This window comes from Mirounga leonina, unplaced genomic scaffold (genome assembly GCF_011800145.1).
Source record: "Mirounga leonina isolate KUSES-001 unplaced genomic scaffold, KU_Mleo_1.0 Mir_165, whole genome shotgun sequence".
NCBI lineage: Eukaryota > Metazoa > Chordata > Mammalia > Carnivora > Phocidae > Mirounga > Mirounga leonina.
In genome coordinates, this window is record NW_023270415.1 from 61,240,026 (window position 1) to 61,265,534 (window position 25,509).

The window sequence follows — 25,509 nt, forward strand, 5'->3', positions numbered from 1 at the left end:
ATGAGAAAGATTCTAAAAATGTTTTTAAGTGGTAGTTTTACAGGTAACTTTCTGAGGTGATTAAGTTAATGTTAACATTGATTTTAGGTGTAAACATCTGGATTGATGGCTTTACTTGCTTGATTTAAATCTTTTTCTCTTCTTCTGTAGATATTCCAAGCTTGATACCATTATGAGCACCCACACATAGGTGTGCACCCACATTGTGACTAAATGTCTCTGTCCTTAAAGAAATAACATATAGTCATTTCTCCAACTCAAAACATAATCTCTTTAGAGGATGGGGTCCTAGATGGCCTCAAGTTCCACAAAAATTGCTATCATCTTCCATTTTTCCTCTTTCAGAATCAGAGATTCTCTTGCCAACTGTTAACAGCCCAACCATCAAATAGGAGTAGAGATGGTGATCATCCCACAAAAAAGCCAGCAGCCCCATAGAGGTGCCTGGAATAATGAGAATCCCACACACTCCCACTTCATTTTCCGTTCTAGAGGCATTCTATTTCAGTGCTCTCTTCTCCTTTACATACTTTTTTTTCCCATTTGGGCACCCATCCAGACATTAAAATTCATATCTTCCTTTAAGAAATCTCCATCACAAACCATCATTATCTTTGCCTCTAGCATAGATAAGTCTACATATGTGGTTCAAAGTTCCCTGGAGGGAGACAGGCAGTGGATGGAAAACAAAGAGTAATATACAGAAGTATTCAGCAACATTTCCCCCATGTTGGGCCCATCTGATTCAGGAATGCCTCATGTTCAATACCAAACCCACGGATGATTTAATACAGATGTATTTAAGGGCTTCTTGTCTTTTTTCCTCTAGGTTGCCCTTCGTCACCCTGAAATCATGACCAGGTTTTTTAGTACAAAAGGCAACTCTTACAGGCCCAAGAAATGAACTCATCTGCTAGTCACTGGCTTGAAGTTCAGGTACTTCCTGCCTGGGTTCTGTATGTCCTCTGTTTTCAGAGCAGATCCTACTCACAGGGAGCTCAGGGAAAGAGAACGTACATGAGAGACACTGAGAAGACAGACCTGGGTCCAACAGTTTTCCACAGCCAGCACATCCAAAGATGGCCTTTTGGTTTGCAGCTGTAGCCAAGATAATGATGTTCAGAACAACCTTTCCCAAATTCACATTGTTCTGAAACTGAACTAAAGGACTGTGAGGTCTCTGAGGGTTATGTCTTTAATTAATTCAGTATTTATTATATACTACTATTTGCCAAGCATTGTGCATACTTGTCTTTGTAACACCAGTCTTAATCATAATAAGCATACAATAAGCGTTTGTTTCAATGGATGAATTTTTTCCCAATTAGAATGTGAGCTCTAAGAAGTCAGGGACTTGATCCTGACATATCCTGGGTGCTTAAAAAACTTTTGTTGAAGTGATGGGTTGATTAATTAATTAGTGTGTGACTAAAGTAATCAATCCGCACCAAAAAAAAAGTTGTAGCAGACAGTAGTGGGAAAAAGTATGTTTGTACAATGGAAATATTTTGGGCTTTTGAAGTTAGACCTGAATGCAAATTCCAGGCTTATCTTACCAATTTTGATTTCCCCATATGTAAAAGAAAATAGGGGTGCTTGGGTGGCTCAGTTGATTGAGCATCCAACTCTTGATTTCAGATCAGGTCATGATCTCAGCGTTGTGAAATCAAGCCCCCATTGGGCTCTGTGCTGGGAATGGAGCCTGCTTAAGATTCTCTCCCTACCTCTCCCCCTGCCTCTCACCCCAGGAAAAACAAACAAACAAATAAATAAAGTGCAGGTGATGATGCTTATTTCATAATGGTGGTGGAAGATTAATGTGCTGCAGAAAGTTCCTAGAAGAGTGCTCAACAAATAGTCTGTCTTCTCCTTCCACTTTCCCCAATCTCATCGGGAGGCTGAAGTGGGGCTGGAAGAAAGACAGTAGATTAGCCCTTGTCAGGAATCTCAGTGCCTGTGTTTCTTCAAGGGCCTCCTGGAAAGGAGAGTGTAACAGAGATCAGTTGTACCCTAAAATGTATGCTTCTCTTTTCCTCAAGGCTAGAATCCCTGGGTTTCAACACATGGATGCTGAGAAGAAAACTACATTTCCCAGCCCCTCTTGTCACTAGCTGTGGCCATATGACTGAGTTCTATCCAATGGAATATAAATGTATTTCTAGGGCCTGCCTTTATAGGGTGTGTTTCCTCCCCTTTCTTTTTCCCAGGCCCTGTGTAAGACTCAGATATAATGGTGAGCCATCTTGGACAAGGGGCAAGGGCACTACCTTCTGGAAAGCTGACATCAAGAGAATAGTGTCATTAAGTCCCTGAACCCTAGAGAAACCATGCTAGCCACCAAATGATGAGAGAGAAACGAACATCTCTCTTGTTTAAATCACAGATATTTTCAGTCTCTGTTATTGCAGATGAAAATAAATCTAATCTAACACAGGTGTATCAGGAGATCTGTGAATATCCCAGTCTTGTTAATGACAAATCACCTCAGGCACTTTTTCAGCCTCCCCTGAAGTGCTCCCAGGCACCAGGCAAGGCTGATCTGCTTGGGGGCTGCTGCCTGCCCATCTTCTTCCTGGCTTGCTTCCCCACAGATTTAAAGTCCCCAGCTGCATCATGGCAACCAATCAGAATCCAACCTAGTCTTGAAAGCCTCTTCCAAGGTCAACCTTGTTTATGAAGCCTTCCTCAGTGAATGGTAGCCCTCCTGGATCACTCCCTTGTCAGCTCCATAACGGCTGACCATACCACTGTCCCTGGGGCTCAACTCCAGATGTTTTTCTAGGCCCTGGATTTTCATTTTGTTTTGTTGAAAGCCCTTCCTCCTTATTTGACAGCAAACTCATCAACAGCTAGAACTGTGTTTTAGACATTTTAATCAAAATTTTATATCTTTATCTGATTTTGGAAGTTATCTTTACCCATGAAACATCATGCTCTGAACTTTCAAAACATATGTGGACTTTAGTGATTGGTTTACATATCATCTTAAACTGTGATGTCCTCAAAAGGAAAAAATCTGTTATAATAACCTCTGCATCCACAACACCTGATTCATGCATGTACTTCAGTACTACTTATTAATAGATGAATACATGAATTTTGGGAGCCTGCTAACATTTAGAACGCTGTCTTGTACTTAATGCTTGCATGGCTCTAGGCTAATGAGTTAATGTGGGTGATGCCAAGATTTGGTACTTATAAGACTTAAAACATTTTCAATTGCAAGCAGTAGATGCTTGATAAAGTGACTTCTGCAAAATGGAAATTTTAGTCTCATGTAACAGGGAAGTCAAGTAAGTGACTTCAGATAGTGCTAGACCCAAAGGTTCAAAATAAATCATCAGCACCCTGTTTCTCTCATTGTCTTAGATGTGTCTCTCTATGGTGTCTCTTCGTGATGGTTTCTAGTAGCCCAAGACCTACCCTAGCAACCCCGGCAGCCTAACAAAAAATACATTCCCTAATATCTATGTCAAAAGGGGATCAGAGTGTTTTGATTGATTGGTCCAGTCTGGGAATATGTGTCCATTCTTGAGTCACTATAGCTAAAAAGTTTGGGTATTTTCCTGAACACACTAGGTCACATGGCCACCTCTGTGGCTACAAGAGAGGGACAGCTAGTTAAGTCTCACGAAAGACCCAATGAAGAGAAGGATTATATTACCAGAAGAAGAGGGAAGGAATATAAAACAGTCAAACCAACAGATGTATATCACCATCCTGGAGCTGGTGGCTCTTCCTAGATTGTCTGCCCAAACCTTTTGCCTGGGATCCACACCATTCTGGATTTCTTCTTGCCATCTTCTTGCCACTGTTATTATCCTGCAGTCACCTAAACATTTCTTCAGTATCTCTTTCTTGCCCACCCCTTGCACTATCAAAGTATGTTAGTAGTTTATCAAAAAGAAAGGGAGTAGGCACCCCAAGACTTAGGACTCTGCTTTGCCTCCTGACTACCTCAAACCGAGGGTCTGGGGTAATTAGAGCAAGTACCTGGTGATGTCACACAAGGGGACTCTGCTTCTAGGCATTCCTTTCTGGCAGGAAAGAAATTCATTTTGACTTTATTGACTGGCCCCAGCAGCCTGTCAAGAAAGTACTTGGTAATCTAATGAAACAATTTGCTTTTTTACTGTGATCAGATTTATTCTCCAAACTCTTAAGAAGGTACTGGATTGCTCCAGCTACTGTGAAAAAAAAAAATGGAATCCTTGAATAAAACAAGAATCTCAAAGTCTCTGTTCTTAGTTTGCCAAATTTTGTAGCACTTGTTGAACACAGTTGGCTCCCAGCAGAAGAGCCTTTCAAGGTTGAGCACTGAGTGGTTCGGAAAATGAATTCGGGATATAACTCTGCCCCAGAGTCACCCCACCTTTTTCCATGCCCTTGCCTCCTCCTACGGAACCACACCCATGACTTCTTTGAAATCTCAACCCAAGCTAGACTTTGTGCAAAACTTCCTGGAGTGCTTTGCCTTGCCTAAGTGTTCCTAGAAGTCAGTGCCTTCCTCTGGTTTCTCTCCAGCATGTCCCAGGGTATCTTTAACATTCCTGTGATTGCCTTTCATTACTAACGTGGTGTAATAACTTCACAGCTTGCAAACCACTTTCCCAAGCATTTTGTATGAGTGTCACAACAGCTATGAGAGATAAATATTACTGTTGTGCCCTGAGAGACAAGGAAGCTGAGGCCCAAAAGGAAAATGTAATAACTTGAGGTCACATGGCTGGTAAGTGGTAGAGCCAGCCCCTTAACTCAGGGCCTCTCATTACAAATCCCTTGCTTTCCTTCCCATAACACACCGCCTCTAATTATATTCTCTTTGATGATCTTGTCTCCCCAGTAAGTCAGCGATCTTCTTGAAGGTAGGATGCAGGTCTTTTTGCCTGTGTTCTACCTCCAGAAAGCCCAGCACAGTACCATGTATAGGATTGGGATTCCAAAATAATTTGTTGGCTGAAGCAATGGGCACCTGGCTGCTGTGAGCTGGGTCATTTTGGGAATTCAGCCTGGCAGGCAGGGTGGTGCATCCATAGACAGGCTATATGCTCACTAGCATCTGGAGGATGTACAAAGTGAAGGCTTCATCTAATAGTGGTTAGAATTAATTATTCATGTATCCATTCATTCAGCTGATTCTTGTTTTCTGTACACGGAAATGTACCAGGCAGACTGATAGGTGCTGGCTATACCTTGGTAAATAAAACAGACACAACCCCAGCCCTGAGGAGCTTATACCTCTGGAAGAGTCTTAGAATCAAATAGGTACAATCTAAAGATGAACTCTGCATTATTCTTTCCTGTGTGAGTTTTCTGTTGATGCAGAACAAGTAACTACAAACTTAGCAGTTAAGAATAACACCCACTTATTAACTCACAATTCTATTTCAAAAAACCAGGCAAACTCAACTGAGTTCTCTGCTGAAGGTCCTGCAAGGCCAAAATCAAGGTGCTAGCTAGGCTGAGCTATTATCTGAAGGCTCTGGAGAAGAATCCACTTTGAAGCTCATTTCTGGTTGTAGGTAGAATCTAGTTCCTTGTGGTTGTAGGATTAAGGTCCCTGTTTTCTTGATGGTTGCCAACTGGGGGTTGCTCTCAGCTGCTAGAGGCCACCCTCAAGCCTTTCCCATGTAACCACATCCATCTTTAGCTTTTGCTACCAGCTGGAGAAAACTTTCTGCTCCTAAAGGGTTCATGTGCTTAGGCCAGGCCCACGAGACCTCACTTTATAATAGTCAGCTGTGCTATATAAAATGACCTAGTCATAAGTAATATGTCATCATATTCATAGATTCCATTCACGCTCAAAAAGGAGAAGATTATACGAGGATATTAATCATTGGGTATCATATTAGAATCTGCCTACTGCACACTCCTGCTCAAATTGGGGAATTTATAACTTCACATGAACTTTTGCTACAATCTAACAAGTGCTCTTTCCCGGTCCTGTCTCATCTGTGTTTAACCATATGATGCACTTCTATTCCTTTGCATATGCCAGTGTCTCTGCTAGGAATGCTTCCCTTGCTTTCCGTTCCTTCAACAAAATCCTCCAAACTTCGAGATTCAAAGTCTTAAGTGACCTCTAAGGGGATCTTCTCAGCACCTCGCCACCCCTCTTCTCTGTGTTTTCATGGCACTTTGTCCATCCCACCACCATAGAACCTCCTAGACTAGTAGAGTCTTAGTCACCAGACTGTGAGATCTCTGACAGCAAAAGTTGCATTCATCGTTGCTTTTCCAGAGCCTCCCATGGATCTTGACACATAAGTACTTGCTGAATGTTTGTTGAATTGTACTAGACATTCTATCCTCTGTTGGGGGACTCATGATTAGAACAACACAGACCTGAAACCTAGTTTAGGTATGGAGTAGAATATCTGTAATTTTTACCTCCCCAGCACACATTCATTAACATTCTGTTTACTGCACTCCAATTTGCCATTAGGGAACCACCACACTCCCACTTCCACTCATGTGGTTCATATGGGAATGACCCTATTACCCCTTTCAAGGACATGACTCAGGCTTTGCTAGGAAGAGGAACCGGGATTGATTCCAAAATGGACACAGTGCAATTCAGCTAATGAGAGTCCCTTAGCACTCTTACACTGAAACCTGTGGGAAAGGAGTTCCCCCGTTTATGTTGAGTTTGCGCAGCTAGTAGAATAAAGGCTTAGACAGCTCTCTCTGCCATCTTTTGGGGGAAACCTCCCACATAATGAACAAGATAGAAAAATGTAAAGCTAAGAGATGACAATAGAGAAATACTGAGTCTTGAAGACATCATTAGTCTCTGGATTGAGCCATGGCCGAGGCTTGTCATCCTCTGGAATTTACCAATAAACAAAATCTCCTTGGACTTAAATTTCCAATGACACAAAAATTTTCTCATTTATTAATCTGAGTTTTTTTTATCCCTTGCAACAACAAAAAAGGTGAGTGGGGGTTGCTGAAAACTTAGGGTGGTAATCTCAGGTCTTGAGAAAATTTTTATTTTTATTTGTTTTAGATTTTATTTATTTATTTGACAGAGAGAGAGAGAGAGTGTGTGTACAAGCAGGGGGAGCGGCAGGCAGAAGGAGAGGGAGAAGCAGACACCCTGCTGAGCAGGGAGCCCGATGCAGGGCTCTATCCCAGGCAGACTCTCAACCGACTGAGCCACCCAGGCGCTGCATTGGGAAAATTTTTAAAGAACAACCCTCCTTCAAGGACTAAACCTCAGGGCCTGAGATCTCTTAGCTTGTTATCAGTCTTCCTGAAAACAAACAAATGGGACCATCAGACAATGCAAGGGAAAGTACCCCTCTGCCTCTAGCATCTCCAAACTAACTTGCTGGGTCCTTTGTACTCTGTTTTGGAATCCAGATAGCAAGGATCTTTGGGTTGATACTGCGATGACTGATGGGACACAGAGTAATTACTGTTCTAACCTTCAGAAGCAGTAATGTAAGTCTAGTGGCCAAGATTTTCTGAGGGACACCAGGTGTGCAATTTGCAAGCAAATGACAATTGACATGACTATTGATTGCTCTGACCAGCTAATTATGAGCCTGTAATTTCCTGACCCTAGGATTTCTCCCCCACTGCCCACACTGGAATCTCCCACAGGATCTCATTTGTTTGCCTCAGGTCATCCCCTGAGAGGAACTTCTCTCATCAGCCTTCCCCAGGTCCTTCTCCAGTGCTAGCCTCTCAATAGCTGTGTCACCTGATTTCAAAGGGGCTTTCAGCGTGTTGCATAATCAGCTCTTCCTATAAATGGTTTCCCCATCCCCACCATTTCCTCAGGGTGCTGGAACTTTGCTAGGAGCTGCTGACGGATCATTAAAGATCCCAGCTGTTCCTGATCCATAACAACCCCTTTCAACTGGGTCTCCTTCCAGGAACAGCTGCAAAAGCTCCAGAAAGGAAGGGAGGAGACACATTTAACATGATAACAAATCAGTAGGGAGTGACCACTTTACCCCAAAAAGCTGTGATGCAGATGTATCCACCCAGCAACAATCCCCACCCCCCAGGAGAGAAGCAAATGTGTGCGGTCTCTGTGTGAAAACTCTCCTGTAACCAATGGAATGAGATCAAGAATCCCCACCCTTGCTCCCAGGAGAGGAGTTTGAAAAAGCTTCTTGCTTTCCTCACACCAATTCACTGAAAGATCTCTCAATGCTTACAAAAAGTTTGTTATCTCGTACACTCACACAAGTAATATGTACTCATTTATTCCACATCATCTGATCACATACAGGGCACTGGGCAAAGTGCTCTACATACATTTTCCCATGGATACACAACAGCAAGTATTGATGGGTGAGGAAACCAAGGCACAGAGAGATTGAATAACTTGCCCAAGCTTGCACAACTCAGAAGAGACAAGATTTGTGCTGGAGTCTGGCAGACACCAGAGCCTATGGTCTGAATTTCTACCCCAGGTTGCTGCCTGCAAGCCAGCCTTTCTGAACCCCTGCAGTTAGTTCCCTGCTGGACCAAAGCCTGACAGTTAGTGAGCACTCTGTGAAGTTCAGCTGAACGATTATTTTTTAATATGAAGATTGATTCATACCACTATGTTTTTATACATATTACTTTCTCTTCTCAAAACACTCTTCATTCACAACTACTTTGTCTACCTGCAAAACATCAAATGGTTCTTCAAGATTTATCTTAGTTATTATGTACAGTATGACAAAATTTTAGAGAAAAGCCCCTGCCCGCATCTAGTGGATAGTCTTAATCTTTGCTTCATCATTTCCTTCACACTTCCACATATCCCTATTATGGCACAATTCTATATGTATCAGAGATTTTAATTCTCTCCCTACCCATGACAACTAGGCAAAATTGCCTGGAATCCCCCATTCCGTGACCACAGGAAGTACTCCCTCAATATTTTTGCTAATTCTCAAGGGTTTTGCATCTCCTGATTTGCTCTCTCTTTCAAGCTTCACCTTTCTCTGTTATTGTGTGTGTCTATCATATTACCACTTTGAGATGAAACTCAACATCTTCTTTGATTTCTAAAATCAATACCAGGCACTCATGCATCTCATAATTTGGGAGAGAGGGCATCAAAAAGAGTCAGGTAGTGCAGTACTCTGCCTTTCACTGTCTTCTTAACTCCAACCTTTACGCCTTTCCTCCTCTGTCATATAAGCAAGATAATTCCTCAAATTCTTCATATGGTCTACGCAGAGCAATTTCCCCCAGAATCCTGGCACCAACTACCAACAAGGTCTTGGAATGAAGGAACCACAAGGAAGTGGGCATAGAGTATTGAGGGTGGAGGGTCACATCCTACTCCAAGCCCTCATGTATTCAACAATTATTTATTGAGCACCCACTATATGGGAGGAAATTGGGATATAGAGATGAAGAAAAACAGATAAGAGCTCTACTGTTACGAAACTTACATCTTGTAGAGGGGACACAAAAAAAATGAATAAATGAGATGATTTCAGGTTCTGGTGATATGAAATTTACTTGGTGGGGTGGACAGTGACAAATTATGACAGAGTGGTCAGGCATGGACTGTCTGTGGAAGTGATATTTGAACTGAGAGTTGAAGATGTAACAGAATCAGCCTTGTGATGAGCTTGAGACAAATGTTATAAACTGAAAAAACTATAAAGACAAAAACTCTGAGTTAACAACAAATTTTGTGTGTCCTGAAAAAAAGGTAAGTGAGAGTGTGACCATAAAGGACAACAACACAGACAGGTAGTAGCAGATCATGTAGAATGTTTAGATCTTTTTCCTAAATTTAATGGAAATCTATTGGAGATTTTGGAGATGCCGGTGACCTAATTAAATTACCAAACTATTTGAACAAAACAAGAACTTCTTCATATCTATTCACACATGTTTTATCTACTAGATTATAAGTTCCTTGAAAACAGAAACTGTATCTGTTATTTTCATCATTTTATACTAGGCAACCAGCCCAGAACCTACATACACAGTCAGTTGTTTTATAGATGAATGAACAAGCGTTTACTAGATAAATAAATAAATAATCCTATGAAAAAATATATACTTAGCAAGCACTTTGATATTTCTGCATTATTTACAAAAGATCGGACAATGAGGAATTTCAAGGAGAAGGCCTATTATTAGAGTAGGTAGTTAATTAGGTTTTAACAGGATGCTTGGAGGCCAGCAAAGGGAAAGTCAGAATCAACTATCTGCAAAGTTAGAGACCTGTCCTGGCAGCACTCCAAAAACAAAGCCACGAGAAGATGGATCAAGCCAGACAGGCCCAAGACAAAGAAGGCCAGAAACCCTGACGAAGTAAGGGAGAAAAGGTGTGAAATCTGGCTCCCAGGAAATGCCTTCCCCAAGTAATAAATATTCCACCCCTAGTTAAGAACTGTCAATAAAAGATAGAAACCCAAAGCCTGGGGCATGTAGCTCTTTCTTGAGCTCACCTGCTTTCACATCTCAAGAGTATACTCTCACTTTAATAAACTTTCCCACTTCCACTGCTCAACTGCTATGTCTGGTCTCTCCTTGAATTCTTTCTTGCTAGGAGACCAAGAACCTCCAGAAACATCCTAGGGATAGGCTGGGTAGAGGCCTCAGGGCCAGGGGGTCTCCTTGGTCCACTAGGCAACAATATCAGAGAGTTCTTGGCCTACTCCTCCTTCCCCTCATTCTCCCTCATGTCCCCCTTCATCAAGCATTAAGCAGGATTTTTTGCTAGCAGCAAATTTATTCTGGCCTCATCCTGACCCCAAGGTTTTCAAAAGAATTCTGGTAACAACTATTAATATAAAAATAAGTAATAACTACTTCAGGTAACAACAATATTAATATCTTATAGAGTCTATAATATGTAACATATTTACAAAATATATACTTGATTAATCCAAAAGAAGACAAGAAAAAGAAATAAGGGAAATAAAACCCCAGATGTAATAAAAAAAATAGGATGGTAAGCATGAAACCTGTATCAGAATTACATTTAATGTAAATAATTTTTAAAAATCAAATTAAAAGGCATATATTGTCAAACTAGATTAAACAAAAATCTATATGTTGTATGTAAAAAACAGAACTTATATAAAAGCCCACAAAAAAATGTGAAAGTAAAAGAATAATAAAAGCTATACAATGCAAACCCAATCAAAAGAAGCTGATGCTACATTAATATCAGATAAAGTAGACTTCAAGGCAAAAAAAAAAAAGGAGAACATTTCTTAATAATAGAAGGGACAACTCAGTAGAAAGATATAGCATTCTGAAGTTTTTATACAATTAACATAGCTTCCACATATATAAAGCAATGTTGACAGAACTAAAAGGGGAAATAAGCAAACCTGCAACCATATGTAAAGTCAAAGAAAAGTCATAAGGAAAATAAGAAATTATTTTGAACTGAATGGCAGTAAGAATACTACATGTTAAAGTGTGTGATCTAAAGCTAAAACAATGGATATATTAGAAAAGACAAAGAGGTTTAAAACCAGTGCTCTAAGTTTTCATTTCAAGAAGCTGAAAAATGAAGAAAAATTAAACCTGAAGTAAGTAGAAAAAAGTAAGTAACAACAACAAAAGTAGACATCAATTAAATAGAAAACAGAAAGGCAATTGAGAAAACCAACCAAGTCAAAGAAAATGTTTTCTTAAAGATCAACAAAATTTATAAACCCCAAACAATACTGATCAATAAAGAGAGAGAAGATACAATATTAAGGGGAAAAGAGAGCCACCACTATAGTTCCTACAGACGTTATAAGGGTAATATAATACATAAATCCTACAAAATACTCATAGTCCAAATAGGTAAAGAATACCTACAAATAAGAAAAAGAAATAATCCGGGGCGCCTGGGTGGCTCAGTTGATTAAGCGACTGCCTTCAGCTCAGGTCATGATCCCAGGGTCCTGGGATCAAGTCCCACATCGGGCTCCCTGCTCTGCGGGGAGCCTGCTTCTCCCTCTTCCACTCCCCCTGCTTGTGTTCCCTCTCTCGCTGTGTCTCTCTCTGTCAAATAAATAAAAGAAAAAAAAAAAAAAAGAAAGAAATAATCCAACTTTTTAAAAGGCAAAATCATTAAAAGGCAGTTCACATAAGAGAATATACAAATGTCAACAAACAAATAAATGTATTAGTCACCAAGGGAATGAAAATTAAAGCCACAATAAGATGCCATCATACCTGCATGAGGATGAGTAAAACTAAAGAGCTAACAAAACCAAGCTTTGGTGGGCGCCTGGGTGGCTCAGTTGTTAAGCTTCTGCTCAGGTCATTATCCCTGGGTCCTGGGATTGAGCCCCACATTGGGCTCCCTGCTCAGCGGGAAGCCTACTTCTTCCTCTCCCACTCCCCCTGCTTGTGTTCCTTTTCTCGCTGTGTCTCTCTCTGTCAAATAAATAATAAATAAAATCTTAAAAAAAAAAAAAGCAAGCTTTGGTGAGGTTAGAAAATAACTTGAATTCTCAAATACTGCTGAAGGAAATATTGATACACTTTGGATGGCTGCTTACTGGTATCTACTAAAGCAAACCTATGTGTCCATATGACCCAGCAATTCTAATCCCATGTATACAGCCTTCCAAAATGAGTGCTTATAGACAACAAATGTCCATACAAGAATGTTCACTGTTCTCAATCATAAAATCCCCAAACTAGAAATAGCAAAAATATCCCAGAGCAGGATGGGTGAATCTCATTGAATAGCATGAATCTTACAGATAGTATTAAGCCAAAGAAGCTGGACACAAGCAGATTCATATATGTCCATTTCAATGAAATTTAAAACCACAAAACTAAACTATAATGTCAGAGGTATCCTTTTGGATGGTGTGTCTTGTTTAATAAGAGGCACCAATAAATCAGCCTTCTGGGGTGCTTGGAATGTTCTATACTTTGAACTGAATGATAGTTTCATGAGTGTGTATATATGTAAAAATATACTGAGAATTATACAAATTGAGATTCATGTACTTCACTGTAAATGAACTCTACCTCAGTTAGAAGGTACAAAAGTTGTGCATTAATTAGGCATTTTTTAAGCAAAGAAAAACAAGTTAGCAAAAAAAAAAACAAAACAAGTTAGCTATTAAAAACAAGTCATGTAATAACAATAATAATATAATAATAATAAGCCTTTTTCTTCCCCACAAGCCTATGGGTTCCCCCAGACAAAACAGAAACTTATTCATAATTATACTCCTACTTCCTGGTACCTCATAGGTGTTTAATATGTAATTGTTGAATTATACAGAATTACAGTAATGAGAGGGCATAAATTTATATCATGTTTCCCCTTTTAGAGTGCTTTCTCTAACTCATCCAATGGCGTAGTCCAGATGGTAAATCTCTAGGAATCCATCGTTTCCACTGTGTTGGGCCAACAAATCATGCCAGCTACCACATGGAGATAGTCAAGGTTCTGAAAGCATCAGCCCCAAATAAGCCTGGGAGCTGGCAGATACCTAGCAATGCTGAGATGTAAAAGAATGTCCATTGATGTTAAATGACCTCAGTGAAAGCTTGAAGGGCACAGATATAAATGAAATTCAACACAGTCAGGCAATAGTATGGACAAAAGTGAGGTGACTTTAAGAACTTAAAAATGAGGTTACTCTGAAAATAACATTACTAAAACTGATGCCTAAAATATGACTTGAGACATCTGTCAATGTTGACCAATCAGTTCTTAAAGAGTAATTCCAATCAAGCTCACTCGAGAATAGTGTCAAGGAAGTACACATTATATGAGTGTATCTCAAACCAACTTAGAAAAAAAAAATGATTCTTGGTAACTTGGCCAAAGCTTTTATCTCATCAGGTGCATTGAATCTTGTTGGAAGAAAGGATATGCAAGCACAATTGGGCTAAAGGACATGCCTTCTATAAAAGGCTATTCTAAAGGGAGCAAATGTATCAACATTTACCCAGCTGTGTCTTGACTCTGAATCAGAAGCAGAAGTATCATGGTCAGTAGAAAGGGGTTCATTATTGAGGGAGAAGTGGAGTTTGTATCACTGCTGCCTGGATAAAATTGTTTTTGGGTGTTAACACTCCTTTCCTCTGATGCCTTTGCTCATAAATGTTTTGAGAAATATAAAGAGGCCTTATTTAATTTCCCATGTGGAACCACATATGGAGAGAGAATGGGCCTTGAGCATTACGGTCTGATTGCTGGCAATCATTATTAACTAACGTTTGTTAATCATTTTGATCAGCTACAGTGCTATATTACTCAGGACAGGCTAAAAGTGCTACTTCAAAAACCCTGAATCTCAGTGGATTAACCCAATAAAACTTTAAAAATTTCCACCTCACTCATTGCCAAATATGGGTCTTGGGTAAGAAAGAGCAGAGAGGCTTTTTTTTTTTTTTTTTTAATGTTATTTTAGTCACCATACATTACATCATTAGTTTTTTTTTCTTTTTTTATTCTTATGTTAATCCCCATACATTACATCATTAGTTTTAGATGAAGTGTTCCATGATTCATTGTTTGTGCATAACACCCAGTGCTCCATGCAGTACGTGCCCTCCTTAATACCCATCACCGGGCTAACCCATTCCCCCCACCCACCTCCCCTCCAAAACCCTCAGTTTGTTTCTCGGGGTCCGTAGTCTCTCATGGTTCATCTCCCCCTTCGATTCCCACCCCCCCATTTTCCCTTCCTTCTCCTAATGTCCTCTGTGCTATTCCTTATGTTCCACAAATAAGTGAAACCATATGATAATTGACTTTCTCTGCTTGACTTATTTCACTTAGCATAATCTCCTCCAGTTCCATCCATGTTGATGCAGAAGTTGGGTATTCACCCTTTCTGATGGCTGAGTAATATTCCATTGTAAATATGGACCACATCTTCTTTAACCATTCGTCTGTTAAAGGGCATCTCGACCCTTTCCACAGTTTGGCTAATGTGGACATTGCTGCTATGAACACTGGGGTGCATATGGCCCTTCTTTTCACTACATCTGTGTCATTGGGATAAATACACAGTAGTGCAATTGCTGGGTCATAGGGTAGCTCTATTTTTAATTCTTTGAGGCACCTCCACATTGTTTTCCAAAGTGGCTATACCAACTTGCATTCCCACCAACAGTGTAAGAGGGTTCCCCTTTCTCCACAACTTCTCTAACATTTGTTGTTTCTTGCCTTGTCAATTTTTGCCATTCTAACTGGTGTAAGGTGGTATCTCAGTGTGGTTTTGATTTGAATTTTCCTGATGGCTAATGATGATGAACATTTTTTCATGTGTCTGTTAGCCATTTCTGTGTTTTCTTTTGAGAAGTGTCTGTTCATGTCTTCTGCCCTTTTTTTACTTGATTATTTGTTCTTTGGGTGTTGAGTTTGAGAAGTTCTTTATAGATCTTGGATATCAGCCCTTTGTCTGTAGTGTCATTTGCAAATATCTTCTCCCATTCCGTGGGTTCCCTCTTCGTTTTGTTGACCGTTTCCTTTGCTGTTCAGAAGCTTTTTATCTTGATGAAGTCCCAAAAGTTCACTTTTGCTTTTGTTTCCCTTGCCTTTGGAGACGTGTCTTGAAAGAAGTTGCTGTGGCCAATGTCGAAGAGGTTACTGTCCATGTTCTCCTCTAGGATTTTGATGGATTCCTGTCTCACGTTCAGGTCTTTCATCCATTTTGAGTTTATCTCTGTGTATGGTGTAAGAGAATGGTCGAGTTTCATTCTTCTGTATATAGCTGTCCAATTGTCCCAGCACCATTTATTGAAGAGACTGTCTTTTTTCCATTGCATATTTTTTCCTGCTTTGTCAAAGATTATTTGACCATAGAGTTGAGGTCATACAGCAATTCAGTAATGTGGCAGGATACAAAATCAATGCACAGAAATCAGTTGCTTTCTTATACACTAACAATATAACTGTAGAAAGAGAAATTAGAGAATCGATTCCATTTACAATAGCACCAAAAACCATAAGGTACCTTGGAATAAACTTAACCAAAGAGGTAAAGGATCTATACTCTAGGAACTACAGAACACACATGAAAGAAACTGAAGACACAAAAAGATGGAAAAACATTCCATGCTCATGGATCAGAAGAATAAACATTGTTAAAATGTCTATGCTGCCCAGAACAATCTATACTTTCAACACCATCCCGATCAAAATACCAATGGCATTTTTCAAAGTGCTAGAAGAAACAATCCTAAAATTTGTATGGAATCAGAAAAGACTCCAAATCGCCAAGGAAATGTTGAAAAAGAAAAACAAAGCTGGGGGCATCACGTTGCCCGATTTCAAGTTATATTACAAAGCTGTGATCACCAAGACAGCATGGTACTGGCACAAAAACAGACACATAGACCAATGGAACAGAATAGAGAGCCCAGATATGGACTCTCAACTCTCTGGGAGGCTTTAATCTAGGCATTCAGTCAGAAACCCAGGCCCTCATATCACTGGCACCATTGTCCCCCACATCCTCAGAAACTTATTAATTCAGTTGGTGCGTGGAGAAAGACAGCAAAGACAGTACATAGCAGGTTTGTTGAGCCAGTCTGCAGTTGATGCACATCACATGTGTCCACATTCAAACGGCCAGAATTCAGGCACATGGTCACATCTAACTACAAGGGAAGTTGAGAAATGTCTTTCTGAGTACTCAGAAAGGAGAACCTACTAACCGACAGATCCAAATAGTTTCTTCTACTAAGTTCTTTACCTGAATTATAGTATATAATCCTCATCCCATTCCTTAAAAGGGAGTACTCATATTATCTTAATCTTACAGGAGAGGAAACAAGCATAGCTAGGCCAAGTAACTTGCCCTAGAATGGGCAACTACTTCTGACCAAAAGCAAGGTTAGAACACATCTCTAGCATCCATACTTTTACACTACAATACATAATAATTCTATTTATTGTGACAAATTAATAAATTGGCCTTCAGATTTTTTTAAAGATTTATTTATTTGATAGAAAGAGAGAGAGAGCAGGGGGAGGGGCAAAGAATCTCAAGCAGACTACCCCTGATCCCGGAGCCCGATGCAGGGCTTGATCCCATGACCCTGAGATCATGATCTGAGCTGAAATCAAGAGTTGGATGTTTAACCAACTGAGCCACCCGGGCGGGCATCCCTTGCCTTCAGATGTTTAAGTTTCAGTGCATTGATGTAACTGCGAGTCTGAACATGTAAATGGAGAACTAGATTCTAGAACACAGTGATCCAGCAAGAGTCTTCCTCTTGTGAGGCCGTGATGGATAGCCAACGAAATCTTCTAGAGAACAATACATGCTGACTGTTCAAACTACCACAAATAAGGATATGAGGTAACAGTAAAACCTACCACCAAGCCAGGTATAACTCTGAATGTCTTACATGAATTGAGCGTTTTAAATCACTACAAAAACTCTATGCAATAGGTACTATTATGAAGTAGCTACAACATGGAGAGATTAAGAAACTTGCCAAGATCACATAGCCAGAAAGAGCCAGAGGTAGGATTTGATCCAAAGTAGTTTTAGTTCTAGAATCCATGTTCTGAGACACTATGTTAAAGAAACATCCAATAAAGATGGTACCAACACTGTTATTGGTATATTGTTTTCCTCCACAGTGGTTCCCATAATTACCCACATAGAATCAAAACTTGACACAACTCAACTAATATCAGCTCCTCTTCCCAGGAAGTGAGAGCACTTCTTTAAATAGTTACACAGGAAATATTTATGACATTGAAGTTATTTCAATTGTGTTAAATTGAAGTTTGCAGTGTGGTACATTTTTTCCTTTAGTCTACACCCATAAAATAAAAAATAGCTAAAGCACTTTATGTAAATCATCTCATTTAATCCTAATAAAACCCTACCACAAATGTAACTTTACCTCCACTTCTCCAGGTCATAACACCAAATTTTAACATAAGGAAACAAAGTCCGGTGATAACTGACTTAGATATGAGTATCACCCTCCTGGTAACATGTTCATAATGAGTTCTGAACATCTGTCTAGATGAAAAGAAATAGCCTACTCTGGCATTGCGAGAATATAGTCTGTTGAAAATTCCGGACTTTGCTTTCACAATTCTGTCTTTTTTACTTCCAGGGAAGTCACTTCCGTGAAGCACTGGTGTGAACAACAGTCACAAGTGGGAAGAGCAATGGGACAAGAAGGAAGGAAACAGTTCCATAATTTTAGAAAAAGTGTGAAGAAAAAAAGAAGACTTCTAGGTTCTATTTCTGGCTCTGGCTCTGTTTTCTAACCAGCCAGCCATTTCTACCTTTCTCTCCATTAATTGGAAAAAGTAGAGAAGAATATAGACTGGGTATAAAGCACCTTGTCATTTTTGGATGACAGATCCTATGTAATGGCCAGCGCAAACCCTGACCTAATCATGTTGTGAAATCCACACTGTGTTGTAATATATTGCTTTCAAGTTTTGCAGGAATACTTTTACTCTGAATTCATGAGGTCAGAGAAGGTAAAATTGCATTTTGAGGTGGAACACCAAAGATGGGTATAGCACACTGAAAACAGGATGGTTGTGAGCAAAGCTTGCCCTGTGCCAACTTGTAATGTCAATGAAATTTGTGATCCATCCAATCCTTTCTCTTCCTGCACTCTTTCTTCTTCATCAAGAGTTCCCTTTCCTTAAGTCATTTTTTTTTCCATATCATTCTCCGTCATCAGTATCAATTAGATAGGTTACTTCTCTCAGGAGTATTGCATGTTAGAAGGAACCCGAAAGAAGAATGAGGTTGTGTGCCCAGCACTGTGGTCCATTAACTGTCCTCCTTTTTTTTTTTTTTTTTAGATTTTATTTATTTATTTATGAGAGAGCGAGCGAGAGAGAAACAGCATGAGAGAGGAGAGGGTCAGAGGGAGAAGCAGGCTCCCCGCTGAGCCGGGAGCCCGATGTGGGACTCGATCCCAGGACCCCGGGATCATGACCTGAGCCGAAGGCAGTCACTTAACCAACTGAGCCACCCAGGTGCCCAACTATCCTCCTTTTTAATAGTCACATCAACATCCTCTTGTTTGGAGAGGATGGTGAAGGAGGAGCAGGGCTAAAGAAGGCTGAGGTCCTTCTCAATATTGTGACATACTCTTAATCTGTGTAGAACACTTGTTCAACTTTGATGATTAATGTTTTCCCTCCAGCATCTCCAGCAATGACCATCCTAAATTGCATTGATTATGGCGGTTTTCAACCTTAGAGAGACAAATGAAGAGCTTCCATGAAGGAAAGTATAATCATAGTGACATGCTAAGTGTGGACCTCAGTCCAAATAGTCCTGGTCCTGGGATGGAGTTTTGACTATAAGCCATTCATTTGCCATAGAGTTCCAAGACTATCAGGTTTCTATTAAGTTCTTCCTTTATCCAACTTAAACAAGTGATCCGAGATCATGTCAACAGTGATGTCCATACCAAGTTTTAATTCCTTGTGATCCATAAGCAAATCTTTATGTCAAAGTAGTGTCCTTCAGAAGTACGGAGATAAACCTCTTTTTCACAGTCACCATCATATCATTATCCCAGATTTCTCCAAACAGGATCACTTTCTTCTCAAGTCTCACTGGTCGAAATGGGACCTCCAACTTCTAGCAGTAAGTAGTCCTTGTACACCCACCACCCTCACCAATATGAATCCATGGGTCTGGGTTCAGACACTCGGATATTTACCTTATGTCCCCCAACCCTCTTTCCTTTCATGGACCAAGGCATCAATCTCTCTCTCTTTTTTTTTTCACCTAAGATTTTATTTACTTATTTAACAGAGAGAGAGAGAGAGAGAGAGAGTGCACAAGCAGGGGTAGCAGCTGAGGGAGAGGGAGAAGCAGGATCCCCACTAAGCAAGGAGCCCGATGCAGGACTTGATCCCAGGACCTGGGATCATGACCTGAGCCGAAGGCAGATGCTTAACTGACTGAGCCACCCAGGCGCCCCGGCATCAATCTCTTTTTAAAAGAAGCCCTCCTAACCTCATATAAGTCATTTCAGATAAATAGATAGCTGAAGGTTATTGCTCCCACCACTTTATAAATATGCCAAAATATCCTGAATTTCTTTTAGGCTCATCTGAGACCTTCATCCCTCACCCTACACACAAAAGTATAGAATCTAGGCTCATATAGCTCAGTGTCACAAATCTCCCCCCAGTCCTGTTTTATTTAATGTCTAAGGTTTCTAAGTACCCAAAAATAGCTAATATCTATATATTTTTTTTAAATATCTAATATCTAATAAAATATCTAAAAGCAATCTTCAATAAATCCCTAAAACTGAGAACCCTTCATCGAATAACTTAATATACTTTTTCTCTCTCTTTGCTCTACATGCAACAATTATCCACATTCCAAACATATAGATGTGACCCTCATAACAACTAAGTTCCCATATTAGAAATCTTACTACTATCATGTTTGGTCTCAAATCTCTGAATAGTTCCTGCTGGCTTTAAGAAGTGTTATGCGGTAAACGTGTACATTTTCACTCCTGCTTTGACATGGTTGATCCCGTCTTGGGGACTGATGCATCTCGCTGATTACACAGCAAAGAGAAAAACATAGTTCTTAGTTTAAAACATGAGCAGCTGTGTCATACATCCCTGTGTTTTGGTAAATCCATCATTAGAGACAGAAAGAGAGAGACCTCAGCTTAAGCCCTTTGTCTTGTTATGTAGCATAGAAATTCTTGGACTAAATTAGCTGTGTAGCATCAAGTTCATGCTGGTTCTATGATCTCATTATTTCTGGGTCCTTATTAAAAGCAAGGTACTAGTTATTCTCATTTCAAAGTGTCTCCTTGCACTCTCACACACAAAAGCTTGGTTAAAAAATAAAAAGCATACTCTTATTCAGACACACACAAGGAGATTAGTCACTTTGGTTCATTATTTGTAAATAATGCAACAAGCCCCAGAGATTTTTTTTGTAAGCTTAGAATGGTTCTGCAAATCTATATGAACAGTGCATGTCTAGAATCATGATTGCCTATTGTCTCTCCCTGGATTATTTAGGGGAATAAAGGTATAAAAATATATACTTTTCCTGAATTATTTGGAGAATTACCAAATTATAATTATCAGGGACTAACTATAGTGATTCAGAACAGTATGGGAGCTACATAAGTACCAGCAAAGACAGGGAGCCTCCTAAGTACCAGCAAATACAAGAATTGTATTATCCTAAAATATGGGATAATACAAATACCACCTCATCATCTTCAGATCCTGACCATTTTTCTTTTACATGCATATTCATTTAACAAATACTATTGAGAATAAAATGTGCCAAAATCTGCATAGACCTAGGAGTTACAACATGAAAAGATGTTCTTTCCTCCAAAAGCTCAAACTGTTGGGAGACATTGATTCATAAGGAGATAATAATCTAATAATAATAATCTAATATATCTATAGCTAATAATATATGGGATATAAAGAATGCAAATACAAGGCGTAGTGGGAAATCATCACACAAGGAGAAAATTCTTAGGATTCTCTCCATAGGTGCTCATAGCATTCAATCTCCTGGCCATAAGGTGAGAAACCTTATTTTTTATCTTCACTAAAAGAACTTTTGCTCCCTGCCAATAATGGGGGCCATATGAGTACAAGCATTTAGCTCCCTTATTCTACCAGCTACTGATTTACTCTCTCCTCAGGAGAGAGTAGCCAGGCTAATTAATTAGTTGCCATTCATCGAGCCCCTCAAAGTGGCTTCTTGCTCACTTGGACATTTGGGCTTATAGGCAGAAAGGGTCTTTCTTTTCTGCTTCTTGTCTCAGTGTGGGAAGGGCCTCCTTTCCATACAGGATCTGTCTCTTCCTCTATCCTTATCTCTTTATGTGTTTACCTCCATCTCCACCCCCACCTCCAACGCTACCTCTTCCTCCATCTCCTTCTTCATCTCCACCTCCATCTTGTACCAGTGACTGGGTGTGTGAATTAGGCCCAAGATTCTAGGTGGGTAAGCTTCTCCAGCAAGGCTACCAGGAGCTCTGAATTATAGGAGAAGAATAACTCTTGCTCAGCATTATTAGGTAGACACTTCAGTCCTATATGACTAGTGATCCTCATTGTCTCTTCTCTATAGTTTGGTATACAGAACAGAAGAGGGAAGAATCTTAGCCTCTCTATCTCCAACATTTTATGCTGCCTCACCATGCCAGTTCTCTCTCCTGAGTCTTCCTGGACACCCCAATTCTCTTACCATCATTTACATCCTGAAATTTAACTATTGTCAATGATTCATTCACTCATTCACCAGATATTTGAGTGTTCAGTGTCTGGTTCTGTGAAATGTCCTAGGGATTCAGCAGTAAACAAAAGAGATATGGCCTCTGTCCTTATGAACTTAGAGCCTGGCCTGGATAATAGATAGTAAATAAATAACTATGTGAATAATTTATAACTGCACTTTTGATACATGCTGTGAAAGGAAAGTTGAGTAAACAACAGATTATGAGCAAGACAGTTTTAACCTGGTCAGTGGAGTGATGGAAGGCCTCCTTCAGAAAAGTCACATTTGGAGTGAGGTATGAATTACCCAGATTGAGAGTAGGGAAGGTAGCGACCTTTGAACAAAGAAAGAATTTGAGTGACAGAGAAGAGGGGATGAGATTGGAGAGCTATATCATAGAGGGTCTTCTTGATCTTTAGAACTTGATCTTAAAAGCAATGGGAAATCACTGGAAGATTCCAAGCAGGAGAGAGTACATGATCAGTTCTGTGACTTTAAAGAGTACCCTGGCAGCCATGTAATGAATGGATTGCAGAGAGGCTGCTGAGAGACGAATCCAGAGGCCACTGCTTGACCCACTGTGGGAGCAGTAGAGATGGAGAAAAGTGGATGGATTCAAGAGACACCTTAGAGGCAGAATCAACAACCCTAAGTAATTGGAGATTACAAAGGAGGAGGGAAAGGAAACTGACGAAGATCATTTCTAAATTTCTGGCTTGAGCAACTGCATGGATACAGGTGCCATTTTTTAAAATGGAAAACTGTAGAAGCAGCCCCTTCAGGACCTCAGAGAAGGATCAAGAGTTTCCTTCTAGATAAGTTGAGTTTTAGGAGATGTCCACACAAGCTGTCAGCAGTCAGTTGGATATCTGAGTCTGTAGCACAAAAAAAGATGACTGAAATGAAGATATAAATTTAGAATTTGTCAACATATAGATGGTATTTAAAGCCCTGTGAGTGAGGAGATCCCCCAGGGAGAGTGAAAATGAAAAAGAGAAGAGATTGAGAGCGTGAGATCCAGTTACCAACAGAATTAACTACTGTTAACCGTCACTGGGGAGAGCTTGGCTTTGAGTGCTCAAAGAATAATGGACAGATTTTCTTTCAATTAAAATGATAGGATTAGGATGTGGGAAAGAGAGAATGCCTATGACTTTTCTAGGCCACCCCAGTAGCTGGTATCTCCTCCCTCTCCTGATTCCTAAATTCATCTGTAAAAGTACAGCACTTTGGGATGTAAGAAGCCCTGTTAAGTGAGAGTAGAGAAATACTCTCTCAGATGTGTGTTATTTACTTCTGGGGATTAGGTTTTCTCTACACAAGGGCCATCTGCAAATCTGTAGTGTTAACATTCTCAGTAGCCCTGTTAACCAAGCGAAATCTCCGTGTGAGGAGCCAGAGAGCAGCTCTCCTACCAAATCCTACCATGCAGATGCTTTACAGAAATTCAGTGAGTAGATCACAAAAGGAAGAGACAAACACCAAAAAGCAATCTTCCCACACCAGCCCCTAGGTTGGTATTTAGGCAACAACCCGCGTCTTCAAGACCTCTGAGTCTATGAAGTTTTCTGAAACCTAACCAAGTATATGTAAAACTTCACATCAAGAGCCAGTGGGTCTTTGTCACTCAGCTTGTTTCAAGTAGGCCAACTTTAATATACACTTCTTCTTGTTTTCTTTTTTTCTATGATTCTCATAAATGGTGCCCAACTCACCACAGGTCAAGCACAAGGAAAAGAGGTCTCAGTGTGAGAAGACATACGTGACAGCTGGTGAAGTAGGGCCCCAGCGAGAAAAAAATAGAATAAGGCCAATTTCAAAGTTTCCCACAGTGTTCTGGAAACATTACCTTGTAAGCCAAATTTGGGCATAATTGTGGAAAGCACTTCATTGCACAGAATTATTCTATACCTAAAATGCCAATCAATTCACTCAAGGTTATAGTATAACCATTTACTTTCTTTTTTTTTTTTAATGGCCCCAAAGAAATGAGTTAGTAGGAAACCACACCCAATATTTTGCTGTTCATGGGGGCTAACACTAAAGCATAAATAGTTTAATGGGTGCTGACCTCAGAAATTTTAATTCAGTAGGTCAGAGTGGAGCCTGTGAATTGTACTCCCAACATGTTCATAGGCAATGCTGGCTCTGCTGGCCTTAGGAGCCTATTTTAAGAATTACTTTCTACCTGATCTCCCAGAAATCCCTGCGGAATGGAGCCCCAGTTGCTCACAGTGGTAATCTGCTAAAATAGGACACTTTTTCTGTCTTGTTTCCCTTCCCTGTTTGATGTTCCCATTCTTCTACCAGTGTTTTCAGGGATCATCTCCCTAACAGACCACTTGCACTCAAATCCTAGGCTCAACATCAGCTTCTGGGACTAATCCAAACCAAGACAAAGGCAGAGCCAGAAGACAAATAAACAATAAGAGGGCAAAGGAAATCGATCAGAAACATGGCATCAGGGTGGCTTTTCTGTGGGGCATTTCTGCTGACCAGGGGGCTTAAAATATTCCAGAATTGCATTGTCTTTGCATGCCTCACTCCAGATCCAAAGTCTCAGACTAGAGCATCAGATGGACAAAGCCTTGGGCACATACCTGCTTTTTGGTTGTCTAAATGCCCAGATCCAAAATCCTGAAATAATCTTGGATACCTTGCTGTCCCTTTACATTCCTCATCCACTGATCATTACACCTCGCCACTTCAGCCTTCTCGTTTCAAAGACATCTCCTTGTCCATATCATCTGTGTCTGGTTCAGGAACCCATCTCTTTTAACCCTGTTAAGAGTCAAGCGACTGCTCTAGTTGTCCTTAATCCATTTCCTCTCCTTTGCATTCCTCACACCCATGCTAGAATGAGCTTAACAGAATGAGAATACGACCAGTCCCTTAAAAGCTTCTATAGTTCTTCAGGGCAAAAGCCAAGATCAAAGAAGGCCTTCTGTGATCAAGTCCCTGCTTACTTCTCCAGCCTAATTCCTTATTTCTTCAAAGCATATAGTCTACATTTAAGCCATATCAAATTACTGTCATTTTCCTAAACAGATGTTCTCTTTCACTTCCATGCTTCTGCCCACATGCCTGGAATTCATTTATTTAACAAATATTTATTGAACTCCAGCTCTGTGCCAGCCCAGCCACTGTTCTAGAATCTAGATGGTGGTTATATAGCTGTGTAATGTAAGAGAAATTCTGTCTTCGTGGACCCTACCTACGAGCAGGCAATAAACAAAATCAGCAAGTAAGATGTCAGATGGTGACATGTGCCAAGGGGAAAAATAGAGCAAGAGGGAAGATAGGACGTAAAAGAATGAGTTCAATTTTA